The sequence below is a fragment of the Dendrobates tinctorius genome, unplaced genomic scaffold (assembly GCF_039654945.1).
Source record: "Dendrobates tinctorius isolate UK_male_01 unplaced genomic scaffold, ASM3965494v1 ptg000265l, whole genome shotgun sequence".
NCBI classification, from domain to species: domain Eukaryota; kingdom Metazoa; phylum Chordata; class Amphibia; order Anura; family Dendrobatidae; genus Dendrobates; species Dendrobates tinctorius.
The window spans coordinates 15,517,126-15,544,851 of NW_027361932.1; the positions used below are offsets into that span (position 1 = coordinate 15,517,126).

At 49.3% G+C, this 27,726-nt stretch overlaps 1 protein-coding gene across 8 annotated transcripts in view; it reads right to left on the reverse strand.

The window, feature by feature from the left end:
• LOC141069520 (immunoglobulin lambda-1 light chain-like) overlaps nt 1-27,726 on the reverse strand; it is a 1,030,357-nt gene that overhangs the window by 323,917 nt on the left and 678,714 nt on the right. The window lies entirely within an intron of this gene.

Below are 27,726 nucleotides of genomic sequence, written 5' to 3' on the forward strand. Positions count from 1 at the left end.
CGTCGCGATCCGGCGCAAATGCAAGTCAATGGGGGGGAAACCGGATCCGGCATTGCATTTCGCCGGATCCGGTTTCTGTCAAAAGCGCCGGATCACGCCTGACGGCGAAAACCTGATGTGTGAAAGAGGCCTTAGGTGACAAACCGCACAATGCTGAAGAGTTGTGGACAGCTCTGAAAGAGCAGGCAGATGTGTGGCTGATACCGCTGAATCTACAGCCAGGCCTGGTTGTGTGTGACATTGGCCGGAACCTGATCACAGCTCTGAGGCGAGGCGAGCTCACACACGTACCATGCCTGGCCCATGTGCTTAACCTTGTTGTTCAAGGTTTTCTCAAAAGCTACCTGGAGCTGCCGGATCTGCTTGTGAAAGTAAGCCGCTTGTGTGCCCATTTTTGAAAGTCAGCTCCAGCTTCCGCTGCTTTTGCCATGCTTCAGCAGCGTTTGCAGCTACTGGCTCACCGACTGGTGTGTGATGTCCCCACGGATTGGAACTCTACACTGCATATGTTGGAAAGGATTTGTGAGCAGAAGAGGGCAGTTGTTGACTACCAGCATCAACAAGGCCGTTGTTATTCAGGTAAGACCACACATAAGACTCAGGAGTGGACATGGATGTCAGACATATGTACCATCCTCCAAGACTTTGAGGAATCCACCAAGATGGTGAGCGGCGATGACGCCATAATTAGCGTCACCATTCTGCTTCTCTGCATTCTGAAAAGCTCTCTGCTCACAATGAAGGAGGATGCATTGCAGGCGGAGCACGAGGACATGGAGCAAGGAAGCATACAGAGTGATTACACACAGCCTAGCCTCATGTCATCCCAACATGGATTGGTTGACAATGAGGAAGAGGACGAGGCGGAAGAACAGGAGCTACTTTCATGCGCTATAGACGTACTACAAGCACAACTGTCATACAGTGTGTTCAGCGTGGATGGCCTGAGGACAGGGAGGAGGAGGAGGACACCATGGTCAGTCATCCTGTTGGTGAGGACATGGAAGGCTTGCCTGTTACCAATCTGGCACGCATGGCTGATTTTGTGTTGCGCTGCCTTTTCCATGACCCTCGCATTATGAAAATTCACGGTGACACTCATTACTGGCTGGTGACACTTTTTGACCCACGCTACAAGGAGAACTTTCAATCTCTTCTTCCAGAGGCAGACAGGTATATTAAAATGGTGCAGTACCAGAGGGTCCTTGTTGTGGAATTATTAAAAAAATTCCCATTTGAAAACGCTGGCAGCAGACGTCACAGTTCGTTGGACAACCAAGGAGTACAGGCGAGAGAGACACAACTCCAATCCAGCAGAGGCAGGGGAACACTGGCCAAGTTCTGGGAGCGTTTTCTCAGACCTTCCCTTCGCCCTGGCCCAGAGGCGCAGGGTAATGTCACAAGGAATGGAATGTTTTGGAAGATGCTGAGGGAGTACTTTGCTGACCGTACCAACGTCCTCAGTGATTCCTCTGTGCCTTTTAATTATTGGGTATCCAAGCTGGACATGTGGCATGAACTGACTCTACGCCTTGTAGGTCCTGGCCTGCCCTGCCGATAGCATTTTGTCAGAGCGGGTTTTTAGTGCCGCTGGTTGAATTATAACAGATAAGCTCATTCGCCTGTCAACTGAAAAGGCAGACAGGCTGACTCTTATAAAAATGAACAAGGGCTGGATTGGGCTAGACTTCTCTACTTCTCTACACCACCGAATGATAACAGTGAAACATAACCTCCAATACAGTATCTTTTTTTAGGAGGTGTATTCTCATGCACCTCTTCACACCCACACATGGGTATACGCTTCCTGATTTTGGCTATTTGGTGTCATCCTCCTTCTTCTCCTCATCCTCATCATCCACCAGACCACCACCACTAGAACACGAGGGTGACTGTGCTCAGTGCTGCTACAGCCACTCTAGTTTGTTGAAAGGGTGTTTATGATGCCTGTCAAAAAAATTAAAAAATAAGCACCGCACAGGGGCAAATGTTAGTCAGCCCATACACTTAGTGTATGTGTCACGCCGCGTTCACCTGGGGGCGGGACCTCGGTCCCGACGTCATCTCTTCCGGAGCCGCGGTCACTCCGGGGGTCCCGTCGGGTGCGCATGCGCATCTCTCGTCCCCGGATCTCCTCCTACATGTCACGTTTGCGCTTGCGCGCTCCTGTCAGTGCTGTATAGGGCTCGGTCCTCTCTATGGTAATGGAGGACCTGACCCAGAACCTGTAGTGGTCATGTTCTTTCTGGCTAGGTCCTGACCCGGAACCAGTAGTAGTCATGTGCTATATCAGACGACCTCCGCCTAGGGGAGGTGCCTGATTATTGTTGTGCTTCCTGGCTTGGTCTGCCGTGTCCCTGCCTGGCTGTGCGCTGTATTCAGGTCCCCTGCCTTGCACTCTGTTGTGCCTCTTGGCACACGCTCTGAATCTGCACTCTGCCTTGTACTTGGTTGTGCCTCCTGGCACACGCTCTGACCCTGTGCTCTGTCTCGTACTCGATTGTGCCTCCTGGCACATGCTCTGACCCTGTACTCTGTCTCATACTCGGTTGTGCCTCCTGGCACACGCTCTTACCCTGTACTCTGTCTCATCCTCAGTTGTGCCTCCTGGCACACACTCTGATTCCGTGCTCTGTCTTATACTCAGTTGTGCCTCCTGGCACACACTCTGATCCTGCTCTCTGTCTTATGCTCAGTTGTGCCCTCTGGCACACACCCTGCTCCTGTACTCTGTTACACCTCCTGGCACACCTGCTGCCTGACTCAGTGCTCTGACGTGCTCCTTGCACGCATCCTGCTTCACTCTCACCCGGACGCACGAAGTCTCTGTATACCACGTGTTCCCGTGTCCACGCTTTACACGTTCCTGCAGACACACTCACCCACTCGTGTCTCCTGTGAGTCGGCCGCCTGGTGCTAGCAGTCGTGGTGCCTCACCCCCTGGGGCTTGCCCCTGACACTCCCTGTATAGGGGGTGGTCTTCACTAGGTCAGCTCGCCCAGGGAGGGTTGGTGTCACAACCCAGAGGGTCCACTCCAGGAGACGTCACAGTATAATCAGGCCATGGACCCCGCTGGTACCACCACCTCCATCCAAAAGGAACTGGTGTTCCTACGGGAGAGTCAGACCAGGATTATGGCCTTTTTGAAATCCATGGAGTCCCGTTTGTCGGCCATGCAGTCCTCTGACCCAGGGAATGCTTCCCAGCTGGCCAGCCTCCAGCAAGAACTCACACAGCAACGCGACACCCAGGCCCATATCCTCAACTATATGGCGTCGGTAGACAGTCGGCTTCTTTCCATACAATCCGTTTCTGCCCAGTCCTCGGCCCCGCACCCGATGCCGCGCCTCGGCAAGCCACCCCGATATAGCGGGGACCCTAAGTTTTGTCGAGGATTTCTGAACCAATGCCGGTTACATTTTGAGCTTTTGCCGCAGCACTATCCCACTGAGCGCACCCAAATTGCCTTTATTGTTTCACACTTAGAGGGGGAGGCGTTAGCATGGGTGAACCCCCTCTGGGAGTGCAATGACCCACTCGTCTCTCAGCTTTCCACCTTTTTGGACACCTTCCGCAAGGTGTTCGACGAGCCGGGTCGGCTGGCCTCTATCACCGAGTCCCTCTTTAACCTCCATCAGGGTACGCTATCGGTGGGACAGTATGCCATCCGTTTTCGTACCTTGTCCTCCGAACTCGACTGGAACAACGAGGCTCTCGTAGGGATCTTTTGGCGTGGCCTGTCCGGTCGGATCAAAGACGAACTGGCAGGTCGGGATACTCCCACCTCTTTAGAGGATCTGATCTCTCTGGCGACACGCATTGACCTGCGGTTTCAGGAACGTGCCCGTGAATTAGCCAGAGAGAGGAGTTCCTCTCACCTCCTCCGTTCCTGCTCCAAGAAGCCGGGAAACTTCTCCGCCTAGGGTTGATAGGAGAGGCCTCCCTAGGTGTACGTGATTCCTCTCCTCCCCTGCTCGTGTCCGTATTATTGAATCTCGGTGCCAAGCGTTATTCTGAGGAGGCTTTTCTGGATTCTGGCGCGGAGGGGAATTTTATCACACTCGAGGCGGTTAAAAAATACCGGATTCCTGTCAGATCCCTGGAGACTCCTCGGTCAATTGTTTCGGTCAATGGTAAGTCCGTGCAGGTAACCGTTACCCAGGCCACCGAAGAGATCGAGCTGCAGATCGGAGCCCTGCACCTGAAGAAGATCTCCTTCCTCGTCTTGTCTACCATGTCTTACACACTTCTTCTAGGCCTCACTTGGCTACGGACTCATGAGCCAACCCTGGACTGGCGGTCGGGCGAGATACTCCAGTGGGGACCGCTCTGTCAGGAGAAGTGCCTGTTGCCCGTCCGTCCGATGAACTCTGCCGGTCCATCCCCGGCACCTACAGGTCTACCATCTGCTTACTGGTCCTTTGCAGATGTCTTTGACAAGAAGGAGGCCGAGACTCTGCCCCTCCATCGGCCATATGACTGTCCGATTGACCTCATTCCTGGTTCTACGCCATCCAGGGGTAGGATATACCCGCTATCCCCTGCTGAGACCCAAGCTATGTCTGAGTATATCCAGGAGAACCTTGCGAGCGGTTTTATCCATAAGTCCTCCTCGCCCGCGGGAGCGGGATTTTTCTTTGTAAAAAAGAAGGACGGCTCCCTCCGTCCTTGCATAGACTACCGAGCCCTGAACGATATCACGGTCAAGAACAAGTACCCATTGCCATTGATCCCGGACCTCTTTGACCGACTTAGAGGAGCTCGAATTTTCACCAAACTGGATCTTCGTGGGGCCTACAACTTGATCCGCATTCGTTCCGGGGATGAGTGGAAGACCGCCTTTAACACCAGAGACGGTCACTATGAGTACTTGGTCATGCCCTTCGGCCTCTGCAATGCCCCAGCAGTGTTCCAGGAGTTCGTGAATGACGTCTTCCGGGATATGCTGTACTCCTGCGTGGTAGTCTATCTGGATGACATCCTCGTTTTTTCTCCAGACCTCTCTGCCCACAGAAAGAACGTGCGTCAAGTCCTCCAGCGCCTGAGGGAGAACCGCCTTTATGCCAAGCTCGAGAAATGTGCCTTCGAGCAAACGTCCCTGCCATTCTTGGGGTACATTATCTCAGAATCAGGTCTACGCATGGATTCGGCAAAGGTGTCCGCCGTCCTCGATTGGCCACAGCCCCATGGGGTGAAGGCAATCCAATGCTTCCTTGGTTTTGCGAACTACTACTGACAGTTCGTTCCTCATTTCTCCTCGTTGGTTCGCCCCATCTCGTCCCTTATCTGCAAGGGAGCTAACCCAAAGGCTTGGCCCTCTGAGGCTGAAGAGGCCTTCCAGTCATTGAAACAAGCCTTCGCAGCTGCTCCGGCGCTTCACCGACCTGAGGTTAGTAGACCTTTCACTCTCGAGGTGGACGCATCCTCTACCGGGGCTGGCGCAGTCCTTCTGCAGAAATCCTCTTCTGGACGTTTTGTCACCTGTGGCTTCTTTTCTAAAGTATTTTCCTCCACTGAGCAGAACTACTCCATTGGCGACAAAGAGCTATTGGCCATTAAGTTGGCCTTGGAGGAGTGGAGGTACTTACTGGAAGGTGCCATACATTCATTCAAGATCTTCACGGACCATAAGAACCTGGCGTACATCCAGTCCGCACAGAGGCTCAATCCTCAGCAAGCCAGGTGGTCCCTATTCTTCGCCCGCTTTGACTTTGAGCTACATTTTCGGCCCGGCGATAAAAAAGTTAGAGCGGATGCGTTGTCAAGATCATTCCTGTCGTCTGATGCAGAGGAAGAACCCTCTCATATCATTGATATATCCAAAGTAATTACTGTGGCTCCTGTCAAGTTAACCACGTTACCTCTGGGAAGAACCTTTGTGACTGAAAATAACCGAAAATGAGTGCTAAATTGGGAACATTCGTCCATGATTGCCGGCCACATTGGTGTCAAAAAGACTTTGGACTTAATCTCTCGCCATTATTGGTGGCCTTCACTCTCCCAGGATGTTAAAGACTTTGTAGCATCTTGCCCGTCCTGTGCCCAGAACAAGATACCCAGACAACCACCCTCCGGTCTTCTGCTCCGACTTCCCGTTCCGTCGGCTCCATGGCAGCACATAGCCATGGATTTCATTACTGATCTGCCTTGTTCTTCCGGCTGTACTGTGGTCTTGGTGGTTGTAGACCGATTTTCAAAGATGGCCCACTTCATTCCTCTTCCTGGACTACCCTCTGCTCCTGACTTGGCGAAGATCTTCATTTCCCATATCTTCAGGATTCACGGCTTCCCCCAGCACATTGTGTCAGACAGAGGGGTCCAATTCACCTCCCGGTTCTGGAGAGCTCTATGCGGACTCATGAAAGTGTCATTGGATTTCTCTTCCGCCTATCACCCCCAAACCAATGGGCAGGTGGAACGTACCAACCAGATCCTTACATCCTATCTCCGGCATTTTTCTAATGCTCATCAGAATGACTGGATCGGTCTACTTCCTTGGGCTGAGTTCGCCTACAATAATCACTCCAGTGAATCGTCTACCAAGTCTCCTTTCTTCATCGTCTTTGGACAGCATCCCAATGTGCCTCTACCGGTACTTCCTGTCTCGGGGGTACCTGCTGCTGATTCTCTGTCTGTGGAGTTCTCCAGGGTATGGCAGGAGACCAAAACCGCTCTCGAGAAAGTACGGGACAGAATGAAATTACACGCCGACAAGAGGCGCCTGGACGTTCCTCCATTTCTCCCTGGTGACAAGGTGTGGCTCTCCACCAAATACGTCCGCCTTAAGGTACCATCTTACAAACTGGGTCCCCATTACATTGGTCCTTTTGAGGTCCTCAGGCGGATTAATGATGCTGCTTACAAATTGAAGCTGACTCCTTCACTCCGTATTCCCAATTCCTTCCATGTGTCTCTCCTTAAACCTGTGGTTCTTAACCGATTTCATCCTTCTCCAGGCCACACACCCCAGCCTGTTGGCTTGGGGGATGAGTTTGAAGTGAATGACATTTTGGCCATGAAGAAGGTAAGAGGGAGAACCATGTTCTTGGTCGATTGGAAGAGTTTTGGCCCCGAGGAGAGGTCATGGGAACCCAGGGAGAATATCCATGCACCCCAGATTTTGTCTAAGTTCCTCTCCAGTTTTAGAAAGAGGGGGCGTAAAGGGGGGGGTACTGTCACGCCGCGATCACCTGGGGGCGGGACCTCGGTCCCGACGTCATCTCTTCCGGAGCCGCGGTCACTCCGGGGTGTCCAGTCGGGTGCGCACGCGAAGCTCTCGTCCCCGGGTCTCCTCCTACATGTCACATTTGCGCTTGCGCGCTCCTGTCAGTGCTGTATAGGGCTCGGTCCTCTCTATGGTAATGGAGGACCTGACCCGGAACCTGTAGTGGTCATGTGCTTTCTAGCTAGGTCCTGACCCGGAACCAGTAGTAGTCATGTGCTATATCAGACGACCTCCCCTTACGGGAGGTGCCTGATTATTGTTGTGCTTCCTGGCTTGGTCTGCCGTGTCCCTGCCTGGCTGTGCGCTGTATTCAGGTCCCCTGCCTTGCACTCTGTTGTGCCTCTTGGCACACGCTCTGAATCTGCACTCTGCCTTGTACTTGGTTGTGCCTCCTGGCACACGCTCTGACCCTGTGCTCTGTCTCGTACTCGATTGTGCCTCCTGGCACATGCTCTGACCTTGTACTCTGTCTCATACTCGGTTGTGCCTCCTGGCACACGTTCTTACCCTGTACTCTGTCTCATCCTCAGTTGTGCCTCCTGGCACACACTCTGATTCCGTGCTCTGTCTTATGCTCAGTTGTGCCCTCTGGCACACACCCTGCTCCTGTACTCTGTTACACCTCCTGGCACACCTGCTACCTGACTCAGTGCTCTGACGTGCTCCTTGCACGCATCCTGCTTCACTCACACCCGGACGCACGAAGTCTCTGTATACCACGTGTTCCCATGTCCACGCTTTACACGTTCCTGCAGACACACTCACCCACTCGTGTCTCCTGTGAGCCGGCCACCTGGTGCCAGCAGTCATGGTGCCTCACCCCCTGGGGCTTGCCCCTGACACTCCCTGTATAGGGGGTGGTCTTCACTAGGTCAGCTCGCCCTGGGAGGGTTGGTGTCATGACCCAGAGGGTCCACTCCAGGAGTCGTCACAGTATGGGCATTCCAAGGAAAGGAGACCCGCTCCTTTATAATCGGAACTTTTTTTATGAGGCCTTCCTCCATGTCTCTTTCAAGGGGTATTGGAGTGCCTCCTAGAAATTGGCAGGCCTTGCATTCAATGCATAGGGAAACACTATGGGAGACCACTTCCTAATAATGGGAACATTGTTTTCAGGAGCCCCACCTTTACGTCTGTTCCAAGGGTTATTGTGATGCATGTAACTTTGGTGCAGTGCAGGCTGTTATGAATGGGTCACCGAGGAGGAAAACAAGACCAAGCCAAGTCACAGAAAACCAGAGAGGTTGGTAACTATGCGGATTACAGACCCCTGATCCTAACCACACAACTAAGAGCAGCCGTGGAGCGTACCTACGATGATTCTAGACGCCTAAAAAAAGAAAAGGGAAAATCTAAAACTGCCCCAGAGCAGACCCCAAAGGAATAGACAGCCACCACACATGTATTGATGGTGAGACAAGATGAAAACACGAACACAGGTTGGAAAATAGGCTGAGCAAACGATGGGGCCCACACTAGCTAGAAAGGACAGGAAAGGAAAGATACTGTCTGCAATCACGCCAAAAAGCCCTGCAAAAATGTCCAACACTTCTGATAGCAAAAAATATCCTGAAGTCACTAGACTTCTCCCACTATATCAGCACTCTGGCATATTCTGAGAAAAGAGCAAAAAGAGGCCAATCTAATAAGGGACAAAAAGCAAACTGGCACATACAGTGACATAAGAGTGGAAATTCAGCACAGCCCCAGTCGGGGCTGGCTGACCCACACAAAAAACTGAATAGACCAAACCAAATAAAATGTGAACATTAGCAAAGACGACTTAGCTTGAGAAGGCAGGAACTGAGCTGGAAACAGACCTCAGGAGGCAGGAAAAAATCACCAGCATGGGAATAGGGAGTCGGCTGTCTTAAATCCAGTCTGAGATTCCAGATGTCCACTCCTCTTCCTCATTATCAGGTGGCAGGTCTCTGTTAATTAGATAAGCTTCACTACCTCCTGCCACCACCAGAGGGAGCCCGGAAAGAGAACTCACAACTCCTCTGTCAGCACAACCGGCTCCCTCACCAGAAACCAGAGGGAGACCAGAAAATGAGTTCACAACAGCAGGCCTTGCAGTCATTACATAGGCTAACAGTATGGCAGTTAAAAAAGAATAATGTGAACTTGGTTTTCCTATGGCCTTCCAATACATGGGTTCAAAGGCTTATTTGGGTGCGTGTAACTTTGGTGCAGGGCAGGCCTCGCATTCAAAGGATAGGCTAACAGTATGGCAGTACCAAATGAATAATGAGAACTTGTTTTTCCTGTGTCCATCCAGTACCTGGGTTCAAAGGCTTATTGGGGTGCGTGTAACTTTGTGGCAAGACAGGCCTTGCATTCAATGCATAGGTCAAGAGTATGTGTAATACCACGGTCGCCGGGGGGGGTAGCTTCTGCGGCCGTTCCAGTACTCACTGTGCTGGAGGCTGTTTCATCACCCATATACTGTTCACTTTGGGGGCTCAAATGACTGCAGACGGAGGCTGGAAACAACTTGAGGCTGTGTGCCCACATTGCATTTTTTTAAGTGTTTTTGATGTGTTTTTCGGGGTCAAACCGCATCAAAAACGCTTCAAAGAAGCATCCCATTCATTTTAATGTATTTTGGCCTTTTTGTGCCAATAGATGCGTTTTTTACCGCTAAGGAAACGCTTAGCGGTAAAAAACGCAGCATGTTCATTAATTTTCGCTTAGGTCCGCGTTTTTTGGCTATTTCCTATCGTCCAAAAGACGCGTGGAAAAAACGCGTTTTTTTTGCGCAAAAATCGCGGCAAAAAACGTGCGTTTTCTGGGAAGGAGACCCGTTTCCTGAGCATTTAAAAGCGCTACTGTGGGCACATAGCCTTAAGGCTGTGTGCACAGTGTTTTTTTAGCGGATTTGCCAATAAATCCGCTATAAACATGCTAAAAATAAGCTTCCCATTCATTTCTATGCATTTTGCAATTTTTAGTGCATATTGATGCGTTTTTTACCGCGAAAAAACCTCTTCGCGGTAAAAAAAAATGCCGCATGCTCATTATTTTTGCGGATTTTTCCGCATTTCTGGCCATTTCTATGGGTCTGGAACCACGCGAAAAAAACACATAAAAAACGCGCGGTTTCTGGGAAGGGAGTCCGGTTTTTAAGCAGAAATTTTCTGCTACGTATGCACAAACAACTCAGCTTCATTCTCTTCAGGGCAGAGCATATCCACAATGGCTACCGGACTCTTAACTCGATGACAGCAATACATCTTCATCTACAGCAGTACGTCACTTCTTCCTTCACACGTGTGAACCACACAGACAAGCTGACACGTCACATGGAACACGGTGAACACGGAACACTTCCCTTCTTTCAGAGCCCAACTTCAGCCCACGAAGGTACCTGACTTATCCGTTACAGCTCACCCCTTTATGGCACTGTTGCTCCTGTTCGTGTCACAGGTTCGCAGCTCACTAGACTCTTCACAAAGCTCCCGTACTCCAGCTGCTACTTCCACAGGGGGCTCACCCACGGACCTCCCTGGCTTGCACTACTCCAGACAGGGGCTAGATACAATAAACTGGCTTGGTTGTCACTTCAGCTCTTCCTTGCTAGCTGACTTGACCACTGAGACTCCTTCTTCAGTCTCCGTAGTCCTGCAATTCCCAGTCTCTAACTGCAGAACCTCCAGTACTACTACGTATTGGCTACTGCTGTTGGCATTCGCTGTGCTTCACTCCTGTCCAGTATAGCTACCCCCGGCTCAACTAACTCTGGAGGGAAAACTGTCTTCCTTTTGTCTCTGGCTAGCCAATCCTCTAAGTAACCCTTCCAAGGTCTTTTCACTAGTTGAGCTCAGTGTCCCCAGCTAGTGGCCTTTATCTAATATAACACCTACCTAACAACCTAATGTCGTGTGGATGCAAACACACACATACACACGACATACATATCGCACACAAAATATATAACAACATCAATATTTGCAGGGCGAAGACCTTGACCTCCTTATTCTCCCCCTTCCTGAAAACTTTGCCATCCCCGGCAATGCCAAAATTTACCAAAAAGTCACACATATTAACCTATACAATATGTACACTTCTATATCTTAAACAATTTTTCTTTTTCTTTTTTTTAATGCTCCTACTAGGCATAAACACTTTTACCAGCACATATAAATATATACGTTTCTTCTTTTCAAAAAACATTTTTTTTATATATATTTTTCCCATAAAATATATCAAACCTTTTTTCCTTTAGAAAACACAGTTACTCTATACTTATTACAACGCACGTGTCCATATATAAAACTGATGACCTGAGGTTAGCATCCTCATTAGTCAGAACCTCCCACTCCCGCCTCCAAGACTTTACATGTGCTGCGCCAATTCTTTGGAATGCACTTCCCAGGTCAATATGATTAGTCCCCAATCCCCACAATTTTAAGCGTGCCCTTAAAACACATTTATTCAGACTGGCCTATCGCCTCAACACATTAACCTAATCTATCCCTGTGTGGCACAGCCAAAAGTTTTACCATAACCAGATTCCCCGCATCATGTTCCCACATGCTTTATGCATCCTTTAGCCCTCTGTGTTTGTACTGTTACACACTTAACATTATGGCTGGTCCATACAATCAGGGCAACTGTTACCACCCACCTTTCGTGTCTACCTCTTTTCTCATAGACTGTAAGTTTGCGAGCAGCACCCTCTTTCCTCTTGGTATTTGTTATAATCTATTTGATTATTGTTATGCTGTAATGTCTATTGTCTGTACAAATCCCCTCTGAAATGTAAAGTGCTGCGGAATATGTCGGCGCTATAGAAATAAAATTTATTATTATTATTATTATAAAACTTCTTCTGAGAAAAAACAAAAGTGTCCTTTCCCCCCCCCCTTCCTGTGAGGGGAGCACCACTTATTTTCTTACCACACGCTGGTGTGGTGAAACAGTCCTCCCAAGCACACCGTCAGTCCATCTTTACAAAATATCTTCCCTTTAGCAAACCTTAAAGGGATACACCCCCTTCCTGATGTACAGCACAGTCCGGTGCTACCTGTGTGGGCTGCCAGGTAATAAAACGCATTCTGTTGCTGTAGCCACACTTGGTCCAAAAGTCCATGGACCTATGGCCCCACAAAAGGCAAATCCTATAACGTGAGTACAGCAGGCGCCATGTAAAAACACAAACAAAGCAAAAAACAATTTTCACAAAAATTATCCCATAGACCATCATAGGCTCTCCATAAGAGCCTTGTAGGGTTCGCTTTACCCTGAGGTGATGCGGAACAGTTCCAAATTGTGCAACAAGCACTTAAAGGGTTAAGCACTGTAAGTTCAGCAGCGCGCATTCTGCACAATTTTTCCACTTGTTGTCCGGCCCCTGGCGTGGGCCAAAAAGGACTCTGCAGCTGCAGAGTCTCCATGGTGAAAAGCATGATCTGGGTCAGAGGTGTCATAGGTTGTCCCTGCACGTGGATCCACATCAGCTCCAGAGAATGCAGTCGTTTCAGGGGACGCCTGACTGAAGCGCTGCTGCTCAGGGGCTTTGGGGGACGCCTGGCAGGAGCGCGGGTGCACGGTGATGCAGACTTTGGGCCGCGTGTCCCCACAGTGGGACAGCATTGGAGCAGCATGGTCCACCACCGCTTGAGGCTGAGTAGCACTCAACTCCTTTATTTGTACAGCTCCACTCCGTCCGGCCCTCAGCTCCTCCAGATACTGCTGCATGCGGGAGGCCGGGGTCTCTTCCGGCTCGGCTTCTTCCTCTTCACGTACATCAGCAGCACTTCCACACATTGCAGTGGCGTCCTCCGTTCGGGTGAGCTCCGTTAGCTCACGGTCACTTCCGTTACTTGTTTCCAGGATGCACTTGTGTCCCATCTTCAGCGGTCCGATGGGAACAGATTCCGGGTATATTGGTTCCTTCAGGTGAGTAACGGGTGATTTGTCCTGCAGTGTCTCCAACACGGCCTGTGCTACAGGCAAATGCAACTTCGGACTGACGTCAGGCTCCTGCTGTGGATCTTTGTTACAGGTATGCGCCTGATGTCCTACTGAGGCCAGATGTCACGTCCGCCATGTTTGTTTCGCCTCATGACCCCTGGAGCGGAGTGCACGCGCATCTCATGTCTGCCATCCTGCATGTTCCCTAGAGCGGTGTGCACACTCAACTCATGACTGTTGGGCTGCAAGATGCCTGCGTTTCTGCTCTGCCTTCTGTGATCATCTCTGTGTTCCAAGAACCCCTGATCATGTGTCCTTCTTAGGCTCCAGCGCTGTCTGGTTCTGCAATCATCTCTGCATGTCTGGAACCCCTGATCATGTGACCTTTCCTAGGCTCCAGCGCTGTCTGGTTCTGCAATCATCTCTGCATGTCTGGAACGCCTGATCATGTGACCTTTCCTAGGTTCCAGTACTGTCTGGTTCTGCAATCATCTCTGCATGTCTGGAATCCCTGGTCATGTGACTGCTCTCTGTGATCCTGGAGGATCTGAACTGGAAGTTCTCCCCTGGTCTTAACTCGGAAGTACTGATGCTATGGTGCTATATCAAACCGTCCCTCCCTATGGCCAGGGCCTGATTATTGTGTTGCTTCCCTGCATGGCTGTTTGGTCTGCTCGGTCGCTCCCTGTATTCTGTGCCCCTGCACTCTGCCCTGTCGTGCGTCTCTGCACACGCTCTGTGCTTGTACTCTGCCTCTTGTCTCATGCCATGTCTTGTGTTGTCTCTTGTGCCATGTTTGTCCTTTCCTTGCTTTGCCTTGTAGTACTTCTGCTGTTCTCTGCCTTAGCCTGTTTTCGCCATGTTGTGTCCTTGCGCTGCCTTGCCTGTTTTGCCATGTTTGGTCTTTGCTATTCTGAGCCTTGTAGTACTTCTCTTGTTTCTTGTCTCAGCCTGGTTTTCCGTACTCTGTTCTTGTGCTCTCTTGCACATTTCTATGTCTAGTCCCAAGGCTCTGCCTTGGCCCGGCTCTGGGCTTCGGCCTATGCTCCGCTGCTAGACCCTGTCCTCTGGTGCTCTCTAGCACACTCCCTGACTAGTCCCAAGGCTCTGCCTTGGCCCAGCTCTGCGCTTCGGCCTACACTCCGCTGCTAACTCTGTTCTCGCTCTGATCTGACTCTGTGTTTCTGTCTCTGTTCCTCTCCTTGTCCTGCTTCCTGCCTTGCGTCGCTCCCTGTCTTGAGTTCCCTGAACCTGGCCAGTGAGGCATGCCTCCTTCGTAGCTCCCAGCATGCACCCTGCCTTGAACCCTGGCGTGGCTCCTAGCATGCACCCTGCCTTGAACCCTAACCCTAGCATGCCCTCTGCATGCGCAGGACTCTGCCTTGAACCCTGACCCTGGCGTGTCTCTTTGCACGCACAGGACTCTGCTTTGTTTCTTGTGCTTTGGCGTGTCTCTACTCATGCACCCTGTCTTGTTTGTTGTACTTTGAACCCTTCTGTCTTGTACCTTGTGCCTTGGCGTGTCTCTACACATGCACCCTGTCTCATTTGTTAAGCCTTGAACCCTGGCGTGTCCCCTACACACGCACCTAGCCTTGCACCTTACCCTGGACCCTGGTGTGCCCCTAGCACGCATCCTGCCTGGAATCCTGCCTTGGACCTCGGCGTGTTTCCTAACACGCACCATGCCTGGAGATCTGTCATGTCTCCTTGCCTGAACCCTGGTTTGCCTGCCGGATGCCCGGAGCCTGCCAATCGCTGCCAGAGATCCTAGGCTTGATGACTGCGGCCTGATGTCCTGAGCTGATGTCCGCAGCCTGATGCCCTGATCGTGTCGATTGTTGCCAGCTGTCCGGAGTCCGATGCATTGTGCCTTTACCTGTACCCAGGCGTGCCTCCTGGCCTGTACCATGCTGTGGACCTTGGCGTGCCCACGCATGCACCCTGCCGTGTTGCTTGTTTTCACGTTCGCACTGAATGTTATCCTGAAGTTCTTAATGAAGATACCTTGAATTTACCTCTTGTCTTGTCTTGCTTCCTGCTCGTCCTTGTCATCAGACACTTGCACATAGTGTTCCCCTGAGCCGGCTATCTGGTCCCAGCAGTCGTGGTGGCTCACCCCCTTGGTCTTGACCCTGACGCTCCCTGTATAGGGGGTGGTTTCTCACAAGGTAAGCTCGCCCTCGGTGGGTGTGTGGGAGAGAGGGTCCCTGTCGAGTGTCCGGGTCGGAACCAAGGGGACCGTTACCTGAGCTCCGGGGGAAACTGTTCCCGGGGACAGAGTTTGGGGACGGACCGTTGTGACAGACAGATGGGCTAGGGGAGGGACCAGTATAAAGGAGGAGGGGAATTCCCGGGATGATGAGTCAGCAGAACGATACAGAAGGAGCAGGAGATCGTACGTGGGAGCGACTGAGAGCCAGAGCGACTCACGAGAGCCAGAAAGGAGGCCAGAGACAGGAGGGATACTTCCCCTGGACATCAGTGCGACGGCACCGAGATGACCGTCCGAGAACCGCTGCCCCACGTCGACCAGCGGCCGTCACTGCCTTCTTCTAGCCCGCGGCTGCGGCCTGCCCACAGTCATTCGCGGCCGTTGCTGCCCCGCTCCAACCCGCGGCCACTGTGGCCCCAGTTCAACCTGCGGCTGCTGCCGCCTCCCCTCAGCCCGCGGCTGCGGCCTACCCGCGGTCACCCGCGGCCGCTGCGGTCTCGCTCCAGCTTGCGGCTGCGGCCTGTTCCCCGCCACCTGCAGCCGCCCTCTTCTCACCAGTGGCCGCGGCAAGTACAGTACCGCTGGCGGCCACCACTGTCCCGCTTCGGTCCGCAGCAGGGGCCGGGCCTCTGCTGACCGCGGACTCCCCATCGCAGCCATTAGCTGCGCAGGTGGCCTGTCATTCACCACCATACATCGCTGCCGCTTGCCCCAGGCCAGGGGCTGCGGCCCAACCATCCAAGGACTACGCCGGAGCCTGTGGGGCTCCAGTGTCATCAGCGCGCCGGAGTGCGCGAAGTCTTCGTCAACGCCTCAGCAACTGGGCACAGCAACTACTACGCCAAAAGACCACCAACCCGAACGGCGAGGGATGTCTGGACGGCTAAGTTGACTTTATAATTAAGGACCTGTAGTCGGCCATACCGCGGCCCTATAGTGACCGGCTGTTGCCGAAAGAAGTCGTGTTCTACCCGTTTGTGTGTGCTTGTATAGAACCCCCTGCGAGGGCAACCCGTGTTACCCCTTTTGGTGATCAGGCCGGGACTGAGGAAAGTTCCCTCTGGTCTTATAAACGTTAATATATAATGCACCTAACTGTCTCACGACTCGTCACTGCATCCTGCGTACCTGCAATCACCACAGGTGGGTGGCACGACCCAGAGGGTCCACTCAAATAATCGGTTCAGCAGAAGCTGAGTCCGTCACACCAGACAGCTGCACTCAGCACATTCTGCAGGGCCACTCCAGTTTCAGGGTGGTGCTCTGTCCGGCCTCTCCACCCACTTCTCAGCATTCAGGGGGAAAGGGTGCTGCACATACCACTCCCTCCAGGGGCAGACCCGACATGGCTGACAGCTCACATTTGGTGCCATCCAGACGCTGTCATGCCCACGAAGTGCTCCTTGCTGGCAAGGACAGTCCATTTTGGCGCCAGAATTCTCCATCTTGCTGGCGGCCATCTTAGGTTTCACAGGGTCACTTTGCAGATCTTCTTCTTTGGTCACAATCAGTCTCTTGGTCTCACTTTTCAGCACTTTTTCAGTCATAATCGGTTTTTTAGTCATCTTCACTTGCCCATCACTGCTTTCTTCAATTTGCATTTTATAAGGTGCTACAGTCACTGTCGCTTTCTTCACCTCCGCTGCGGTCTTGCTGCCACTTTGGCAGCGAGATCCTGCTGACTATGCCAAATGTAATACCACGGCCGCCGGGGGGTAGCTTCTGCAGCCGTTCCAGTACTCACTGTGCTGGAGGCTGTTTCATCACCCGTATGCTGTTCAGTTTGGGGGCTCAAATGACTGCAGACGGAGGCTGGACACAACTTTAACAACTTAGCTTTAATCTCTTCAGGGCACAGCATATCCACAATGGCTACCGGACTCTTTACTCGATAACAGCAATACATCTTCATCTACAGCAGTGCGTCACTTCTTCCTTCATGAACCACACAGACAAGCTGACACGTCACATGGAACACGGTGAACACGGAACACTTCCCTTCTTTCAGAGCCTGACTACAGCCCACGAAGGTACCTGACTTATCTGTTACAGCTCACCCCTTTATGGCACAGTTGCTCCTGTTCGGGTCATAGGTTCGCAGCTCACTAGACTCTTCATAAAGCTCCCGTACTCCAGCTGCTACTCCCACAGGGGGCTCAGCCACTGACCTCCCCGGCTTGCACTACTCCAGACATGGGCTGGATACAATAGACTGGCTTGGTTGCCCTTTCATCTCTTCATTGCTAGCTGACTTGACCACTGAGACTCCTTCTTAGGTCTCCTTAGTCCTGCAATTCCCAGTCTCTAACTGCAGAACCTCCAGTACCACTACGTACTGGCTACTCCTGTTGGCATCCGCTGTGCTTCACTCCTGTCCAGTATAGCTACCCCCTGGCTCAACTAACTCTGGAGGGCAAACTGTCTTCCTTTTGTCTCTGGCTAGCCACTCCTCTAAGTATCCCTTCCAAGGTCTTTTCACTAGTTGAGCTCAGTGCCCCCATCTAGTGGCCCTTTTCTAATGTAACACCTACCTAACAACCTAATGTCGTGTGGACACAAACACACACATGCACACGACATGCATACTGCACACAAAATATATAACAGCATCAATATTTGCAGGGCGAAGCCCTTGACCTCCTTACATATGGAAGAACCAAATGAATAATGTGAACTTGGTTGTCCTGTGGCCTTCCAGTACATGGGTTCAAAAGCTTGTTGGGGTGCATGTATCTTTGCTGCAGGGCAGGCCTTGCATTCAATGCATAGGCTAACAGTATAGAAGAACCAAATGAATAACGGGAACTTGTTTTTCCTGTGCCCATCCAGAAGCTAGTGCGAAACATGTGTTGGGGTGAAGGAGGTTGCATCATTCACATTCACCAGAGACCTGGCATCAGCGTTTTCATAGGTATTACCCTTTTTACCTTTATTTTGAACCTTTGTGGATTTATGCAGCAATCCTCTAGTACTTTCTCAGCCGTGATATTATTTAATCGTGCTGACATTGAGGTCATTTACTTTTACCTGCACCATATATCAGACTGGGTTACTTTCACTCAGGTGCAATTTAATGTGGGTCTCTATTACATTCAGAGTGAGTTGCCTGTAGTTTTGTCACAGTTTATTTCCACACAGTATTTTTTTTTTGTCACAACGATATATTCAGTTATTTTGACACTGAGGTTATTTAATTAAGTTACATATATCGGGCCTGATTTATATTCAATTTATTTTTTAATACTGTGGTGTGAATATTCTCTACATTTATAGCGATATTATACTCTTGTTGGAAATTATTTATAATTACTTATGTGCAAGGATTCACATTTGTCTGTGTGACTATGATAACTAATGGCATGAATGTTTTGAGCGCCTCCTGCTGGGCATTTTTGTAATTTTATAATATTTTTAATGTTTTTTCAATAAAATTTGATATTTTATTCTCATACTGGATCTCTTCATGATTTTTGGTGCCATCATGGTATATTGGCCCAAAAATGTTTGTTTCAGACAATTTTAAGAGTAGTGTTCCCAAAACAGCAGTGAGGCACTCAGTGTGCATTCCAGTTCTAGACATCCAACCCAGGGAACGTTAAGGTGTCATCACAAAAACATTAGCAGCAGCAGCGTAAGTGGCATAAGCAATTTCTGTGAGTCATTTCACACATTTTATAGACCAGCCCATGCACGAGCAGAACAGAGTGTAAGTCTGACAAGTTGTGAACAACTTTAGAGGATGGTGCAGGAGTATCTGGAGATCAATATTAATGCCATCGGGGGGTTGGATCTTTTTACATTTTGGTCTTCAAAAATGGAAAAGTGGCCTGAGCTCGCCTGTCATGCCTTGGAGGTTTTGTCATGCCTGGCAGCCAGCATTCTCTCAGAATGTGTCTTCAGCGATGCTGGTGGTGTCCTGATGTATAAGCGCATCCGGCTGTCCCCTGAAAGTGTAGACCGCCTAATTTTCATCAAAATGAACATGGATCTCCAATGACCTTTGCACCCCAGTCGCAGACTGGGCAGACTAGGCGATGGTATTGTTTTTAGTGTCATTTATTGATCTCGCCTTACTGCAGTATGTGTCATCTTTGTGGTGTCTTATGTGTCTGCTGATGCTACTACTGCTGATGTTACAAACAATTTTTTGAAATGTGGAGACTCCAATTTGAGTCTCCAATCTCCATCCACTGGGTTGAATGAGGTAGAAGATGTGTCAGAGGCCTATTATACTATTTATACTCTGTAAAAATTGATGCCACTTTAGGGCTATGTGACAATTATTTTTTGAAATGTGGAGACTCCAAGTTATGTTGGTGGGTTGCCTGTGTAAGTAGGGCTCCCAGACAGGCAGGCATGCACTCACTTTCAGTCAACTCCCTGTATTAGTTTCCTTACTTTTTTGTATCAATAGCAGTGTATGAAACTGATGTTTGTGCCATCTGAGTGTGGCTGGAAAAAAAATAAAGATGTTGCATTAGGTATCAAGGAAGGCTCCCAGATATGAAGGCTTACACAACTCCCTAAGCCACCGCATCTTAATTGAAACTTCAATTCCAAGCTCTAAATGCTGGCCCAGTCCTTGATACCTCATTCATAGCACATGGCTGATTTCTGCTGTGCCATTATCAAATTTCTACTGTAGGTAAACTGGTGCCACATTTCCTGTTGTCTGCCCCTAATTTGGGGAAATATTTGGATTCCAAGTTGGGTTTCCTTCATGTGTGGTGCCTGTTGCAGTATGGCTCCCAGACCAGCAAGTCTGCACTTACTTTTAGTCAACTACCTGTGTTAATTTCCTTACATATTTCTACCAATAGTACTGTATAAAACTGATGTCACGATCAATTTTTGGATCTGTGGCAGATTAAAACTTTTTTCCTTTCAGGCCATCGGGGGTTAATGTCAGTTTTTGCCTTTGCTGCTCTGCTGATGTAATTGCATTGCTGCTGGGTTTGCTGATGTTTGGTGACCACTCCCACATCCTTTAAAAAATCACCTGATGCATCAGCTGACTATTGGTTATACAGGTCCTTGTGGAGACCAACCAAGCTGGAGACAGTTGCTTTCTGGTGCAGTGGTGCTTCAGCTGAATGCTGTGATCTGGTGCCTTACTCTGCTGTGCGGTGCATTGCAGCAGAGAAAGCTAAGTGTTGTATTTTTTTTCCCCATTCCCTTTTGGTGTCAGCCTTACCTTACCTTATGTTGTCTTAGTGCAGTGGTGGGACCAGTGTCCTCACATGCCAGTACCCTACTTAGGGATAGGAGCAGTGCAAATGAGGGTTTTGGTATCCTGCTTGGTGATGGGGTGAAAGAATCCGTATAGGGACTTTAGTAAGAGCAGGGCACATCCTCAGGTGAGTGCAGGAGGTATCCATTTCCCGTTCCCTACCGACAGGGCCCCCCCCCCCGTTGCTAAAGTTTTCCCTGGTGTTGTCTGGTGTGCTTTTTGCTGTGCCGTTTAGTGACTGATCAATTGGTGGGTTGTGTCAGGCTAGGACAGTCACTTTGTGACAACTGATGTTTGTGTCATCTGAATGTGGCTGAAATAAAAAAAATTAGAGGTGTTGCATGAGGTATCAGGTCTCCCAGCTAAGTAGGCATGCACCACTCCCTTAACCACCAGGTCTTCATTAAAACTTCAATTCCAGGGACGTGTCCTGATGCAGACCTGAGCGGACGTATACTCACGGAGCTATCACCAGGCTTCTGCTTTAATGGCTTGCCAACCCTGCACTGGCGCTTCCCTTGCTTTCCTGATGGGTCCCAGGAGAGGGAGGCCCTCGGGGACCCCCAAAATTATCTCTGCCGGCTCTGCGGCCACGATAGATGCTTTCCTCCTGCAGGAGAGGAGCGATGTGTTGGACCGGGCGTCATCTTGTTTGGAGGAAGAGAGGCCAAGACGGCATAATGAGGCTGCGGTATCCGATGTTCCAGATGAAGGAGACCTGCAGCTGTGCTCGGCGGTCTCGGTCTCGGGAAGGGGTAAGGAGGACAACACTGGGGGGACATATTGCGGCAGCAATGGGATGAAGAGGCTCAAGACGAGTTGTCCCCCGGACGGTGTGCTACAGAAAATGGCACTAAGGCTACTTTCACACTAGCGTTTTTTTGCGCTGCGTTTGGAGCGCACATGAAACGCATGTCAAAAGCGCATGTAAACGCTGGTTAACGCTGCGTTATTTTGTAGCATTATTGTGCGCATTACAACAAAAAATTGCAGCGTTTTTATGCATTTGTAAGCGTTTTTCATGCGTTTGCATTTTTTGTGCGCAATAAACTGGAGAAAAAATCCTTGAAAAATTCTTGCAGCACACTCCACCAATGGGACACCAGTGGGTGTGTCTATGGAAATTCTTTACATAGACCCAGTTTACACGTGAATTCTTCACATTTGCTTGCATTTGACTTGAGAAACATGGATCTGCGCTGGAAGAGCTTTTACTTTGACTTGGATCTCAGGTTTATGCCGTTGCTTGCCATGAACAGAGGGAGAGAGAGAGGCAGCGAAGACAGCAGCAGCGGCGTATGTGGATACATCCCATTATGGAACTCCGTGAGAGCCGTGGAGCGTACCACACCCTATACAGCGAGCTACAGGCAAACCCAGAGAAATTTACAAATTATACCAGGATGACCCAAGAAACATTTCACTATTTGCTTGGTCGTGTAAAAGAAGTCATCCGGAGACAGGACACGCAGCTCCGGCATGCGATTACTCCAGAGGAACGGCTCCTGGTCACATTAAGGTACGTAGTTTTAGTAAACCAATGTCTGCTGAATTTTCTTGCTTGTGACATGTACTCTTCCAAATCTGGCAGAATTACAGTTCTGCCATGTCGGTAACTACAAGCTGCGGTAATTATTGGATGGCATGTATTGAAACAAAGGCTGCAGAATTTTTTTTTCTTTAATGTAATGTGTAAAAAAAATACGTATACAAAAATTATTAATTATTGTTTTCTTTGTGTCACAGATTCCTGGCTACTGGAGAGACCCTGTCGTCACTGCACTTCCAGTACCGGATTGGAATCTCCACGTTGTCTGGAATTGTAGCGGACACCTGCCGAGCTCTCTGGAACGCTCTTTGTCCCAAAGTCGTGCCCCTGTCAACGGCAGAAAAGTGGTTGGACATCGCTGAAAGATTCTGGACTGTCTGCAATTTCCCTTACTGTTTGGGAGCGGTGGATGGGAAACACATCAGGATTATCAAGCCCAAAAGAACAGGCTCTGAGTTCCTAAACTACAAAAAGTACTTTTCTACTGTACTGATGGCCATTGCGGATGCAGACTGTACGTTTATTGCAGTGGACATTGGGGCATTTGGCCGTGGTAATGACTCCCAGGCTTTTAAGACATCGGACATGGGCAGGAGGTTGTATGGCAACAACTTCAATTTCCCCATGCCACGGCCTCTTCCCAACACCGAAGGTCCGCCACAGCCATTTGTACTGGTTGGTGATGAAGCGTTCCAGATGTGCCAACATCTCCTCAAACCCTACTCCAGCCGGGAATTGGACCTCCAAAAAAGAATTTTCAATTGCAGGCTCACCCGGGCCAGGAGAACAGTAGAGTGTGCCTTCGGTATACTTGTATCTAGATGGCGCATTCTTGGCACAGCTATAAATCTGAAACTGAAAACAGTGGATGAGGTGGTCAAGGCCTGTGTTGTTCTACATAACTTTGTACTTTCTCGAGAGCACTCGAACTTTGATCTTGATGATGTTGATCCTAATCCACTGCCAGAATTTACTCAGCACTCTCTCAGGTCATCTGTTGAAGTTGGGCACATGAGGGATCAATTTGCGGCATACTTCAACTCAGATGAAGGATGGGTGGAATGGCAAGAGCAAATGGTTTAAATAAATTTTCTTGCATATTGTTCCTATTAATAAAAAAAAAAAAGTTTTGATACCTGAACTGAGTGCATTTTTTTTTTTTACACTCCCAATACCATAACCAAGTAAACAGGTGTATCAGTGAATTTATGATGCTGTGTTTTGTGCATCATGAATTCACTTATACTCCTGAGTTGGTGACTATATAGATTATGTGGTTATTTACAAGGTATATCTATAGTTTCTTGCATTATTTTAAATGCGAACAATAGATATACCTTGCACTCAACACCATCCTCTATAGCAATGGTTGTGAATGTTACTCCTAAATGTCAACCAACATATCATGTTTAATTTTTTTTTTAAACTCAAATGTAATTACTAAAAACATGCTATGTTGGTTAGGTTTGAACACTGTAGTTAGGGAAACTGACTCTATTCATTTTGCCATACACCAGATATCTCGATTACTGACGTGTCCTGTGTCAGTCTTGGAGATATATTTTGTCAATGAAACCAATCTACATCTTCACCAACTCCACAAGGTTCAACAACAGATCATTTTGTAATGAAATCCATAGCTCAGTAGCTAAAACGGTTTCACAAGAGCACCAAAAAAGAGGATCCCATACAACATGATCTTTTGTTGGACCTTGAGGACTGGAGTTGAGGAACCCTGCTGGATCCACTCTGTGCAATATTCCTAGGATGTAGAGACTGTTCTGGAAAAGGAAAGTCATGTAGATTATACCAATATGACTTTTCTTTTCCACAGCAGTCTCTACATTCTTGTAATATTGCACAGAGTGGATCCAGCAGGGTTCCCCAACTCCACTCCACAAGGGCCACCAACAGATCATGTTGTACTGGAATCCATAGCTCATTTGCTAAAACTTTTTCAAACAGAGGATTCCATACAACATGATCTTTTGTTGGAGCTTGAGGACTGGAGTTGGGGAACCCTGCTGGATCCACTCTGTGCAATATTCCTAGAATGTAGAGACTGTTCTGTAAAACGAAAGTCATGTAGATTTGGTTTGTTGACAACACATATCTCCAAGACTGACACAAGAAACATCAAAGAGCAGCTGACAGCACAACGGAGGAGTAGATGCAGGTTCAAAGGTTCATGGACCCAAATGAACAATAGTCCAAATAAGGAAGAAGAACAGCATCCGGTCTGGGTGAAAAATTGTATCAAAAATTTATTCTGCCAGTACAAAATACAAAGTTTTGGCCACAATATGGCCGAAACGTTGTATTTTGTACTGGCAGAATAAATTTTTGATACAATTTTTCACCCAGACAAGATGCTGTTCTTCTTCCTTATTTTGACACAAGAAACATGTCTCACACAAGAAACAGTAATGGAGATATATGTTTTTTTTAAACACCCTGAGTGTATGGCGCAGTGTGTGTACGGCGCAGTGTGTGTAGTCGGCGATAGACACAGTAAACCAATACCAATTTTTTGAAAGCACAAGTGCACATTTATTTAGAAACCAAAAAAAAAAAAAAAAAATTAGGAATGAAGTTTGGGGGAAGATTGGGATACTTTGGGTGTGTGGAGAGACGAGGAACGACTGGAGGTAGAGGAAGGGGTTCGAGGAGAATGGGTGACAAAAGTACTCAGGGAAGGGAGCTCTGGAATAGACATTGAGGCAGGTTGAGACACATTAGGAGAAGACGGTGGATGGACAAATAAGGTTTTTTTTTTTCTTCTTTTTTGGCACAGGCATATCCGGCCCCGACCTACTTGCAGCCTGTGACCGCCTTTCTTTTGTAGAACGCCTGGTGAAGGTGGACTGTGGCGTTGCCCTGTAAAATAGGGAATGCGGATCACCCCTTTGCTGCTCTGTGGTGGCGGTGCTGCTCAAAGTGGCAGTGGCGGTGCTCCTAGAAGGGGAGCATGTAGAGTCGGTGCTACGGAAAGGAGTCTGCGTCTCAGGTATCTCTGCCAAAGTTCTTGTGGGACTACGAGGAGTGGTGGTGGTGCTCTGAAGATGAGGAATGCTGGGGGTGCTCCTTTGATGAGGAGTGCTGGCGGTGCTCCTTTGATGAGGAGTGCTGGCGGTGCTCCTTTGATGAGGAGTGCTGGCGGTGCTCCTTTGATGAGGAGTGCTGGCGGTGGTACGTTGCTGAGGAGTGCTGGCGGTGGTACGTTGCTGGGGAGTGCTGGTGGTGGTACGTTGCTGAGGAGTGCTGGCGGTGGTACATTGTTGTTGACTGCTGGTGTCGGTGGCCCAAGCAGGTTCTGTGGAGGTTTGGCTCCAAGCTGGTGGTGCTGTGGCGGTGGTGGTGCTCCATACATACCGCCATAGTGGTGGTGGCGGAGGAGTGTCCAGCAGCACTCAGACTTGAGGTGGTGTAGTGATGACTGGCTTCGCTGGGAATGCAGGTGGCCGTGCAGTGGTATGCAGCAGAAGTCGGTAGTGTGGTTAAGCGAGTCAGCGGTGGAACTGTTGGAAAGGACACCACTGACTGCTGAACATACCGATTCTGCTGCATAGCCTGCAAGTAAGCATTGTTGCAGGCATGTAACACACTCAGCTGTTGCTCAGGACTAAGGTGTTCCACCATGCCCTGTTCAATTTTACTGAAAAAATGGTGCGCTGGTCTGTTGAGGTCGGCCTCCAGACGGTCAAGGCACTGGTCGACAGAGTGGAAGCGGTGTTCCATGTGGTTAAAACCACGTTCCATGTGGTTAAAACCACGCTCCATCAGGGAAAAAACGCTTTCCGTTCTGGCGGCCAGCGCCTTGAGGCTGGCCTTAAAGGCCTCGCTCAAGTGCATGAACTCGGGCAGGACATTCCTGTCCAAGGCCCTCTGCCGCTGGCGGGTAGTGCCCGCATAACCAGTGACAGAGACCTGGGACAGGGGAACACCTGATGGACCAGCTTCCTGGTCACCAGCTGTCTGTGTTGCTGACCTGCAAGATGCTTCCTGGCTGTCAGATAGCTGGGACGGGTCCGAGGTCGATCGATGAAGAACCGCTCCCTGGACAGGGTCAGGTTGCAGGGTACTGCTCCAAGTGCTGTGGAAAGAAAGGGAAAACATTATTATCATGCATTTACAAGAAGCATCACCTGTGGAATAGAAAAGCACATAGTAATAACAAAGCAAACACCAAAACACTTACGCTCTGGTGGCAAGGACCGGTCTCAGGAAAGCCAACTCGCGATGGTAGCGGTACTTTCATCTGCGCCTTGCCGCAGAACCACTCCGAACCTGTCCCTCAGTACGAACATCAGCGTTGAAGCGGTCCTTCATCGAGCGCCAACGTGTGCAGATTTTTTTTAATGTGGTTAAAAAAAAAAGGAAAAAACAAAAAAAATAATCAATGCTGCAGCAACACTAAAAATATAGACACAATGCAGTCACTGTTGAGACTGAGGACACTGTTATGTTTCCTGCTACAACATATGTATCAGCCAAAACAACAGTATCATCAGAAACAAGAGTGAAAACAGGATCAAGATAGCAGTTGAAAAATCAATCAGTTTTCAACATGGCGTTGGTGCTTTTCATGCAAGAATATATCTTGCCAAAAAAGCCCACCACCGTCAGGTCCAATAATCAATGCAGCAGTTCAATACACAAATCATGCACAGTTCTCAACAAGGCGTTGGTGCTTTTCATGCAAGAATAAATCTTGCCAAAAATGAACCACCACCATCAGGTCCAATAATCAATGCAGCAGTTCAATACACAAATCAAGCACAGTTCTCAACAAGGCGTTGGTGCTTTTCATGCAAGAATATATCTTGCCAAAAAAGAACCACCACCGTCAGGTCCAATAATCAATGCAGCAGTTCAATACACAAATCAAGCACCGTTCTCAACAAGGCGTTGGTGCTTTTCATGCAAGAATATATATTGCCGAAAAAGCACCACCACCGTCAGGTCCAATAATCAATGCAGCAGTTCAATACACAAATCAAGCACAGTTCTCAACAAGGCGTTGGTGCTTTTCATGCAAGAATATATCTTGTCGAAAAAGCGCCACCACCGTCAGGTCCAATAATCAATGCAGCAGTTCAATACACAAATCATGCACAGTTCTCAACAAGACGTTGGTGCTTTTCATGCAAGAATATTTCTTGCCAAAAAAAGTACCACCACCGTCAGGTCCAATAATCAATGCAGCAGTTCAATACACAAATCAAGCACAGTTCTCAACAAGGCGTTGGTGCTTTTCATGCAAGAATATACTGTATCTTGCAAAAAACACATCAGCACCATCAGGTCCAAAAATAAATGCAGTATCACAGAGCATCTTTATACTTACTGAACGCCCTTTTTGAAGCTGCAGAGGCGCTGTCCCAGCCATCCATCATCGCTGTGGCCACCTCATTCCAGAGCTGCCGGGTCACCACTGTGTCTTTGTACTGCTGGTCACGGCTGTCCCACAACGGGATGCGCTCCTCAACGAGGCGGATGAGGTGCTTGTTGTCGATGTACACGTCTTCGTCATCCCGCTGTGGAACCTAGAAAAAAAATATAGAATGTTTAGAAGTTTGGAAAAGAT